Consider the following 11,851-nt stretch of genomic DNA (forward strand, 5'->3'; position numbering starts at 1 on the left):
GTTCTTTATCTAATGATGTGATTCATTTAATGTGTTTGCATGGATGCGCACAGAAGCATACACAGACACACGCTACACTTCATTTTCATTTTCATATCTTGACTAGCAGATTATTTTTTTCTGTTTCTTATAATTGGTCTCAATGTTGTTGTTAACAAGTGTGGGACAAAGGGGCCCTACCTCCAACTGCTTCTCTCTATTGGCCACATGATGCATCTCAGAAGTGTTACAGCCTGGTGCGTGTGTGGATGTGGCTCCTGTGACAAGGTGGCAACCAATTTAAAAACAAAAGGAAAAGAAAAAGAAACCACTCAGTATAGAGCAGACCTCTGCCAAAGCCTAATAGTGTCCTCAGTATACTCAAAGGCAACACTGGGTTGATGAAAGAATACTTACTGTATGTACTGTATGTATGTACTATAGATCTAAGATGGCGCCGCAGACGGTCGACTCGGTGTGTCTGTGCGCGTTGTTTTGTTTTGTGTTTTAACTTTGTTTTTTGCGATGGTACCCGGATCTCTTTCTCCAGAGAAGAGCTCTTGAACATCAGGGGAACAACGCCAGAGGATTTATTTCCTACTTTCCTTCTCCCTACACTGGAAATTGTGTACATTCTAGTCAAAGGTGCGCTCACCTTTGCTCACGCAGTGAAACGTCGGAGGAGAGGGAAACGGGCCGGTGCGCTTGTGCGTCTCCGCCAGCGAGGATTACGCACACCGTTACCGGGCATATTTCTCTCTAACGTGCTTTCACTGCCCAACAAACTGGAAGAATTACAACTGCTGTTGGGAGGAAACAGGGACTTTTCTTCATCTACTGTTTTGTGCTTCACAGAGACGTGGCTCTGTGGATTAATACCGGACTCTGCGCGGCAGCTGGCAGGCTTCCAACTCTACAGAGCGGACAGAGACACGGACCTCTCCGGCAAAACTAAAGGTGGAGGAATCTGTTTCTACATCAACAGCGGTTGGTGCAACGACGTGACAGTGATCCAGCAGCATTGTTCTCCTGACCTGGAATCTTTCATCATAAACTGTAAGCCTTTTTATTCACCCCGTGATTTACATCCCGCCGCAGGCCAACGTGCAGGACGCACAGCGCATGCTCGCCGACCAGATACTGTGTGTGGAGTGGACCAACCCGGACTCCCTAGTTATTGTCCTTGGAGACTTTAACAAAGGAAACCTCACTCATGTACTACCTAAATATAGACAGCATATTAAATGCCCGACCAGAGAGGAGAACATTCTGGATCACTGTTACACGACAGTCAGGGATGCTTAGCACACCGTCCCCCGTGCTGCACTGGGACTATCCAGACGTCATGGTCCACCTGATCCCCGCCTACAGGCAGAAACTTAAGCTCTGCAAACCTGTAGTGAGGACATCAAGGAAGTGGACCAGTGTAGCTGTGGAGGATCTCCAGTCGTGTTTGGACTCCACTGACTGGGATGTGTTCAGGACTGCAACCAACAGTCTGGATGAGTACACAGAGGCTGTGTCGTCATACATCAGCTTCTGTGAGGACTGCGGTGTTCCATCATGCACCAGGGTGAGTTTCAACAATGACAAACCCTGGTTCACAGCCAAACTCAGAAGGCTAAGGTAGGATAAGGCAGACACGTTCAGGAGTGGGGACAAAGACAGACTTAAAGAAGCAAAGCACAATTTTAGCAAGGCGGTGAAAGACGCTAAACAACGGTACTCTGAGAAACTCCAACACCAGTTCTCAGCAAACGGATCTGCTTCTGTCTGGAGAGGGCTCAAACAGATCACCAGCTTCAAGCCCAAAGTCTCCCACTCCAACGGCCGATGCCTAGCCAAGACCTGAACGACTTCTACTGTCGCTTTGATGGACAATGGGTCGGTCCTGACACCATCCCCCTCAACACCTCCCAACAAAGGGTCTTCCCTGAGACCATCCCCCGTGACACCTCCCAACAGCTCCAGCTACAGTGCATCACCTCCACCTCCCCCACCTTAAAGGTCCCCCCCTCCACCTCAGTGACGACTCTCTCCATCAATGAGGAAGACGTCAACAGACTGTTCAGGAGACAGAACCCCAGGAAAGCTGCTGGACCGGATGCTGTCTCCCCATCTAGCTTGAAGCACTGTGCTGACCAGCTGTCTCCAGTGTTCACACACATTTTCAACACCTCACTGGAGACATGTCATGTGCCAGCCTGTTTCAAGACCTCAACAATCATCCCTGTTCCCAAGAAGCCAAGGACCACAGGACTTAATGACTTCAGACCCGTCGCCCTGACCTCTGTGGTTATGAAGTCCTTTGAGTCCTTGTGCTTTCTCACCTCAAAGCCATCACCGACCCCCTCCTGGACCCCTTGCAGTTTGCCTACAGAGCCAATAGGTCTGTAGACGATGCAGTCAACCTGGCCCTCCATTACATCCTCCGGCACCTGGACTCCGCAGGAACCTACGCCAGGATCCTGTTTGTGGACTTCAGCTCTGCCTTTAACACCATCATCCCCACTCTGCTCCAGGAGAAACTCTCCCAGCTTGGTGTGCCTGACTCCACCTGCAGGTGGATCACTGACTTCCTGTCTGACAGGAAGCAGCATGTGAAGCTGGGGAAAGACTTCTCCGACTCACAGACCATCAGCACCGGATCCCCTCAGGGCTGCGTTCTTTCTCCTCTGCTCTTCTCCCTGTACACCAACAGCGGCACCTCCAGTCACCAGTCTGTCAAGCTTCTGAAGTTTGCGGACGACACCTCCCTCATCGGACTCATCTCTGATGGAGACGAGTCCGCCTACAGGTCGGAGGCTGACCACCTGGTGAAGTGGTGCAAGCAAAACAATCTAGAGCTCAACGCTCTAAAGACAGTGGAGATGGTTGTGGACTTCAGGAAGAACCCAGCCCCACCTGCCCCCATCACTCTCTGTGGCTCCACAATTGACACTGTGGAGTCTTTCCACTTCCTGGGAACTACCATCTCCCAGGACCTCAAGTGGGAGCTGAACATCAGCTCCCTCGTCAAGAAAGCACAACAGAGGATGTACTTCCTGCGGCAGCTGAAGAAATTCAACCTGCCAAAGACAATGATGGTGCACTTCTACACAGCCATCATTGAGTCCATCCTCCATCACCATCTGGTACGCTGCTAGCACTGCCAAGGACAAGGGCAGACTGTAGCGTGTCATTCGGTCAGCTGAGAAGGTGATTGGCTGCAATCTTCCGCCGCTCCAGGACCTTTACGCCACCAGGACTCTGAAGCGTGCTGGAAAGATTGTGGCTGACCCCTCCCACCCCGGCAACAAACTCTTTGAGACACTCCCCTCTGGCAGGAGGCTGAGGTCCATCAGGACCAAAACCTCACGTCACAAGGACAGTTTTTTCCCCTCTGCCACTAGCCTTATCAACAAGGCCCGGAAACCACCCTGACTCTCTCCTACCCCCCCTATAAGCTATTTTCATCTATATATTTACCTACTTGCCAGAAGCCTTGCCTGTGGGCAGACTTGGCAATTTGGTTTATGAAATAATTTAATTAAAAACAGAGTCAGAATTTTGAAGCAGGAAACCTGAAGAACAGAGCTTAATAGACATCATTTTTGCTAAATGATGATTTCATGCAGGACATGATAGAGAGAATATCAACAATTTAGCTTTATTGGTAGGAGCAAAGTTGGTCATTATACCCTTTGCTTTATTGTCATTGATTCTCCCTGCCATCACACTGTAAGCGAAAAAAGGAAAGTCGTTATCCAAGCAATTCTTTGAAAATTAACCTGTTTGCTTGACTGCATGAAATTCAAGCGCCATATATTTCTGAATTACGGAGGCAAGGCAAATGTTTGTCCATGTACAAGGACATGCATGCTATCATAGTTAAAACAAAGTAAAGTGATTCAGAGATTAACATAAGAGACACAGACAGACACAGTGTCTGTATTTCAGTGGCTGTCTAGGTATCTAAACTCCACAGACTTTCAGAACAGCAGCAATTTGTTTGCAAATCAGGCAGCGGGTCACACTCATCAATTTTCCTCGCCTCCATTCCCGTCGAGATAAGAATATGTTAACAATGTCTTTGAATTGCTAAAAAAATTGGGGATCCAGTCCTCTCGCAGTAAGTGGGTCCTTTCATACAAGCAGCCTTAAGGAAAAAATGAGCTCTCACTTTAGCACTATTTTAAAACAGCTATTTGCAAAGTTGGGTCCATTTGTTTTTTTATGCCGTATTTTTTATTCATTTGATTAAATTGTGTAGTTTAGACAATGTGGCTCCTGTGAAACTATTCTGTCTGGATTTGAAAAGCAGATATTTTTCAGACTATTTAAGCTACTCACTATACCAACAACTGAAGGCTTATTTCGAGACTTGCTTTAGTGTTTAACAGTCACCAAGGCAGAAATCCATTGTGCAGGCAGCAGAGATAACGTCTTCATTGATAATAGTCTCAATAGACTGTTGCGGGCTGAGGAAAAGTGGGAACAAAAACAAAGTAAGTACACAAACACTTATTTTGAGATGAAGTGCAGTGAAAGCTGGGATGCACTGAATGTTACAAGCTGATGATTTCTAACTGTGGAGGAGGATGAAAACCTTTCATCATTTCACCATATTTTTGCATCAATAATTTAGATGTTTTCCTGCATGGCTTACCAACATATCTTTTAACCCCAATAACCATTATCGTTATGTGATGAACAGTATTTTATAGGCTTCGTATTTGTATGCAGGCTGCTCTCTTTTGAAGCTGAGCTTTCACAGTGAAAGCTCTGCAAGAAAAGAGCCATTCAGCTCAATTCCATTTGACTTGGCCTCTGTATAATATGAGTGAGAGAGTCTCTGAGTGGATGATTTCACTCCAGTCATTTTACTGGCCACATTTGGATGAAAGCCGTGTGTTACTGGCACCTGTGTTGCATTTCCCATTTTGGTTTTGTGATGGACTGGTTATCAAACCATGCAGTATGTAAAAAGCTCAAGCCATCAGAAGCATGACTGGTGTGCAGATATGAAGTCTTCTTCCTGAGGGAAAAAAAACCATTTTCTTTGCTGTATCTTTTTACAAAATGCTGGCATGTAGTTATATATGTTCGCTACATGCAAGCTGAATCCTTTATATTCATAAAAAGGGTTAAAAACAAATAGATGAAGGATATGTTTCTGAAGTGAGCTGACAGAAGAGTAGGCTACAACTGTTCAGACAAAAACTAATTGTATTTTGACCTGTCAAAGATCTAAAAATCCTTCATAATGAAATCAAATAAAAAAAAACGGGAATTTTAAGCCTCCCAGATCCTTGTGAAGTGAAGTGATGGCAGCATCCAAATCTCCCTTCTTAGCTCAGTAAACAAACAGGACGTTTTCCACTGCCTCATTTTTCACATTTTGTATCCCAAAGCAAAGTACGCATAGGCTGAAGCACCCCTAAAAATCATCTCAGCACCCCTGAAAAATAAAGTCCTTATCATTGTGATTTTGTGAAATCGTTTAGTGCTCAAACCTTATTACTTTTGCAAACCTCATTTTAGCGATGGAATAGGATAAATGACGACAGGCTCAGCTCAGTTGTAGCCTAAAGTCAACAGCCTATCTGCGATTCCCTGAACGAGGGCGCCTCAGCCTACTGTTCAGTCTGCGCAGATAACTTTGTGGAATTCAGAGTCATGGGCGTAAATCTGATCTAACAGTAGGCGGGGACAATAAACAAAGTTTCTGAAGAGCAATTTTTGAAGGGGACACAAATACAGCCACAATTATACTCATAGAATACGTGTACACAGAGGAAAGCCTAAATACTATCATTAGTGTAGCATGGAGACTGTACCATTATCCTTCTTTTCAGTGTTTCTCTTGATTCAATGAAATAGCTGACTAAATTGATCAAAATATCTTTCTATAAAACCATTTATTTATTTCTAAGTTGTTTACAATTAAGCCACAAAAATACCTTAAAACATAATGACTTATTTTGAGTGTCCCCATATAAAAGAAATACAATACTTTTGTACACTTGTTAAATTAGCTGATCACAATGTTAATTAGTGAGCCACTGGTAAAGCTCATCTGCTCACCCTGACAGCCACACACCCCCAAAAATATGAACTAAGCTCAACACACTTACCTAAGACTCTACACCTGACTGTCCCTGGTCTCCCTGTTCCTCAGTTCTTTCTGTCTCCTTTGCCTGTGACATAGTGACCTTAATATTTTCATAAGCACCCATAAAGATGTTACCAAATTGTCTTGATATGCGGATTATTGTACTTGGCGTTTTGGTGTAGGCCTACTGAAAAAGGATCTTATGTCTGTTTTTCTTTTCTCTGTCATTTTATCTGGGCAACAACAAATCTTTAATGTCAGATGTCTAAATATCAGTTAGTTTTGTAGGTTCACCACGTGGTCATATTATAATTATAAAATGATCTTGCGTCCTCCACATAAATATTAGGTTTTGTCTGGGACAGAGGATATATATTTAACTGATCAGCCACTTAACTTCATATTGAGCAAAACACAACTGTAGATCTTCAATATTAACCCTAATATCAGTTCACACACATAATGTTAGGCTCATCGCCGCGGTAACGTTAGTTGTAGTGGGTGCATTTCTATCCAACAAGTTATTAAACAAGCTAGGTAACGTTACATTACAATAACATATCAAACTTTGTCATGACTAATTAATTAATTATTCCGCATCATTTCTATTTCAGAAAAGAAAAACTTCATCCGATGTTTAATGTGAATAAAACAGCCTTGAACCACTTTCTTTCTACATTCCTGTCACTACCCGAGGTGACTGTGACTGTCGAGTGCAGATCCTGACGTACAGCAGGCAGTGGACCAAACCACTGTGAGGCAAAGGGAGGGGGAACTCAAAATGTTTCTAAACTTAAAAAGCATTTTTTGGGGTTTGTATAGTTTTACTACTTACACAGATATTTTAAAGGTACATCATTATGTTATTTACAATACACAGCATTGTTTGAATGATATTTCTAGGGGGGGAAAACCCTTAGATGGGGGGGGGACCCCCTCGACCCCACTGGGATTTACGCCCTTGGTCAGTATGAGTATGGCTGCTTTCAACCACTGAAAAGGTATGGCTAATGGAGTGAAAATCTAAATCTAATTGAATGAACACGTTAAGTAGGTTACAGGTATAGTATTTGTGGAACCAATCTGTGATTCCCTGATCACAATGATGGCAATCATATCTGAATTAGCCTAGCTTATTCACCACGGAGTCCAATTTTGTTGTGCAACGTTAGACAAAATTGCTAACTGTAGGCAAATGTAGTTTAGGAGTAGCCTACAACGAGTTTTTAAAGGGTGCTATTAATAGCCTGCTGTAACGGCTTGAGCACCGCTAAAATAGCCTAGCGCCGCCGCTGCAGTTACCTCCCTACCAGACACTTTCTTATTTTTAACTGTCAATGCCAATGAAAAATAAATAATTCGACCTGACGGATCATCAGACTCATTCATATCAGAACTGAAACGCTGGAACAACAAACCCTCACTCATAGTCTGTTTCCCCATAGATGGATACACGTTTCTTTTTTTTAAAGAAAGCAGCCAGGTTCAGGTGATAAAGTATAAGATAAGCCTTTAACATTATCCCACTACACTGGACAGCAACCCCATATTCACATATAGAGGAGGATGGAGAGAGAGAGCAGAATGGAGAGAGAGTGGACAAAGAGAGGCACCTGGAAGAACCAAGTGAGAAAGTGGACATATATTGTATGGGCAAAAACACTTAAAAACTTAAAATATTCCATTCACATTATAATTACATTTCATGGAGGACTATTTTTCTTCCCTCTTTAAGTGTTTTTTTTTTTTTTTGCTATATGCATCCTATTCCTGTATTGCATACTATTGTTTTGTGGCTCATCATTAAAGGTCTTCTCAGATGTATTGATGTCTTACTTATCATATAATGTAGTTGTTGGATTAGAGTAAATGCTTTTATTATCAGGCCCAGGCTCTTAAGAAAAAGAGATGTTGGATTTTCCCCATCTGGTTCAGAGGCATTATTAGATTAGATTATTCATCATTTAGCTGTTTAACCATATCAGTTTCTATCAATGATGTAAATGAAAAAGTTGAAAATTAACAGCAGAAAAAACATGAATAATCCTGTCTAAAAATATGTTAAGGCTTATTTTACCAGTTCAAGGTATGTGCAGGGGCGTAGTTAAAAATTCTGGGCCCTTTAGAAAGGCATTTTCTATGGGCCCCTCCCTGCATCCACAGCTATTCATTCTAGCATCTTTTTGGGCCCTCCTCACGTGAGGGCCCTGGGTACTCAGTCCCCTTTTTCCCCCCAGTCCGACGTCCCTGGGTATGTACTGCAATAATCATGCTTTGTAGTTGCCACCTTTTTTCACAGCAGATGCGTTGTATCTGTTGATAGTTTGTCATAATTGCATGTCTCAATCTGTCTATTTCTTTCCACAAAACTCACCAGAGGTCATGATTTAAGCGGTTAAAAAAGAAAAATCGTACGGGGGCATGCCCCCGGACCCCCGTAGCTTAACTGCTATCAACTGCTCATCAGAATCAGAACCAGAAAGGGTTTTATTGCCAAGTATGTTTTTTAACACATACAAGGAATTTGTTTTGGTGTTGTTGGTGCACGTCACACATTGTCTAGATTGAATATTAAACAATATTAGTATAGGTACAAACAATATAAGTATGAGTATATTTACACAGTATGTATTAAGTTAAAAATAAAGAATAAATAAAGATATAAATAAAAAATAAAGAGCAAAGAGCATTACAGCAGAAAGAGAACAGTGGCATGAAGGTGGAGAGTCAGGGTGGTTTCCAGGCCTTGTTAATAAGGCTAGTGGTGGAGGGGAAAAAGCTGTTCATGTGACGTGAGATTTTGGTCCTAATGGACCTCAGCCTCCTGCCAGAGGGGAGTGTCTCAAAGAGTTTGTGTCTGGGGTGGGAGGGGTCGGCCACAATCTTTCCAGCACGCTTCAGAGTCCTGGTGGCATATAGGTCCTGGAGCGGCAGATTGCAGCCAATCACCTTCTCTGCTGACCGAATGACACGCTACAGTCTGCCCTTGTCCTTGGCTGTGCTAGCAGCGTACCAGATGGTGATGGAGGATGTGAGGATGGACTTAATGATGGCTGTGTAGAAGTGCACCATCATTGTCTTTGGCAGGTTGAATTTCTTCAGCTGCCGCAGGAAGTACATCCTCTGTTGTGCTTTCTTCACAAGGGAGCTGATGTTCAGCTCCCACTTGAGGTCCTGCGAGATGGTAGTTCCCAGGAAGCGGAAAGACTCCACAGTGTCAATTGTGGAGCCACAGAGGGTGATGGGGGCAGGTGGGGCTGGGTTCTTCCTGAAGTCCACAACCATCTCCACTGTCTTTAGAGCGTTGAGCTCTAGATTGTTTTGCTTGCACCAGGTCACCAGGTGGTCAACTCGTCTCCATCAGAGATGAGTCCGATGAGGGAGGTGTCGTCCGCAAACTTCAGAAGCTTGACAGACTGGTGACTGGAGGTGCAGCTGTTGGTGTACAGGGAGATGAGCAGGAGGGAAAGAACACAGCCCTGAGGGGATCCGGTGCTGATGCTCTGTGAGTTGGAGACATGTTTCCCCAGCTTCACATGCTGCTTCTTGTCAGACAGGAAGTCAGTGATCCACCTGCAGGTGGAGTCAGGCACGCCTAGCTGGGAGAGTTTCTCCTGGAGCAGAGCCGGGATGATGGTGTTAAAGGCAGAGCTGAAGTCCACAAACAGGATCCTGGCGTAGGTTCCTGCGGAGTCCAGGTGCCGGAGGATGTAGTGGAGGGCCAGGTTGACTGCATCGTCTACAGACCTATTGGCTCTGTAGGCAAACTGCAAGGGGTCCAGGAGGGGGTTGGTGATGGCTTTGAGGTGTGAAAGCACAAGGCGCTCAAAGGAATTCATAACCACAGAGGTCAGGGCGACGGGTCTGAAGTCATTAAGTCCTGTGGTCCTTGGCTTCTTGGGGACAGGGATTATGGTTGAGGTCTTGAAACAGGCTGGCACGTGGCATGTCTCCAATGAGGTGTTAAAAATGTCTGTGAACACTGGAGACAGCTGGTCAGCGCAGTGCTTCAAGCTGGATGGGGAGACAGCATCCGGTCCAGCAGCTTTCCTGGGGTTCTGTCTCCTAAAGCGTCTGTTGACGTCCCTCTCATGGATGGAGAGAGTCGTCACTGAGGTGGGTGGGAGGGGGGGGGGGGGGGGGGGCCTTTTAGGGGGGGCATTGGTGGGGGGGCCCAGGACCCTGCTGAGGTGGGGGAGGTGGAGGTGAAGCACAGTGGCTGTAGCTGTAGGGAGGTGTCGTGGGGGATGGTGTTAGGACTGTCCTTTTGTCTTTCAAATCGACAGTAGAACTCATTCAGGTCGTTGGCTAGGTGTCATTGTAGGAGTGGGGGGTTTTAGGCTTATAGGTGGTGATCTGCCTAAGTCCTTTCCAGACAGTCGCAGAGTCGTTCGCTGAAAACTGGCGTTGGAACTTCTCAGAGTACCGTCGTTTAGCCTCCTTCACTGCCTTGCTAAACTTGTACTTCGACTCTTTAAATCTGTCTTTGTCCCCACTCCTGAACGCCTCTTCCTTAGTCAGCCTTAACCTTCTGAGTTTGACTGTGAACCAGGATTTGTCATTGTTGTAACTCACCCTGGTGCTTGATGGAACACAGCAGTCCTCACATAAGCTGATGTATGACGTCACAGCCTCTGTGTACTCATCCAGACTGTTGGTAGCAGTCCTGAACACATCCCAGTTAGTAGAATCCAAACACGACTGGAGATCCTCCACAGCCTCACTGGTCCACTTCCTTGATGTCCTCACTACAGGTTTGCAGAGCTTTAGTTTCTGCCTGTAGGTGGGGATCAGGTGAACCATGACGTGGTCAGAGAAACCCAGTGCAGCACGGAGGAGCATCCCTGACTGTGGTGTAACAGTGATCCAGAATGTTCTCCTCTCTGGTCGGGCATTAGGGGCTGAGCCCCCCCAAAGGTCAGATCCTAGAATCGCCCCTGGACATACGAGAACTGCAGGGAGAGACACACACACACACATATACACAGACACAATAACACATCTCATTACACAACAAAGATCAGCGTTGACTCAACACATCTCAGACACAGTCAGACACACACTGTAAAGAAGTTGTTCTTTGTGTGTGTAGTTTGAAAAATTGGGTGTAGGTTTTGATTAGTTGTCCTGCGTTTGATTGTTTGTTAAATTAGCTTTCACTGTTTCCCTCATAAGCTCAGTCATGTTTCTTTTTGGCACTGCATCTCTCTATGATTACAAATATGTTCTTCTGGTCAACATAATTTCAGGCAGTGTGTACAAGATAGCAGGTCTCAAACATTATCATGACCAGAGGGTTCAATTTTCTCCCATGCAGCCAACACCATCCTTGAAAGGCTAAATAACAATTATATAAGACACTTACCAAACACTCTATATTAATAGAAAATACCTACCTCTAATACTAGGCTGTACATGCATAGAAATTACAATTTTTTTCATGCGAGGCACTCAGGGAAATGAAATGGTTGGCTTCTCTTCAAATAATAGAACTTGTTAACACCAGGGTAAATTAAAGGAGTCGATGTTGATTCTGGCCATCGTAGCTCTATGTCCTTGATTCCTTTCTGTAATGACTCCATTTGCATTTAAAGTAAAGAATCGTTCTTGAACTGTGGGAAATAAAGGATTGTGAGAAATAATGGCATGTAGTGCCTGCTAGAGGTTGACTCACTGGAAATGTATAGTGCTGCTGTTGATAAGTGGTAGAGTCCCTGGACACCCTGACAGTCGTTGATTAAGGGTCCCTACTAACAAGGTATCAGTCCAACATGGCAG

This window comes from Sander vitreus, chromosome 9 (genome assembly GCF_031162955.1).
Source record: "Sander vitreus isolate 19-12246 chromosome 9, sanVit1, whole genome shotgun sequence".
In the NCBI taxonomy this organism is placed as follows: Eukaryota; Metazoa; Chordata; class Actinopteri; order Perciformes; family Percidae; genus Sander; species Sander vitreus.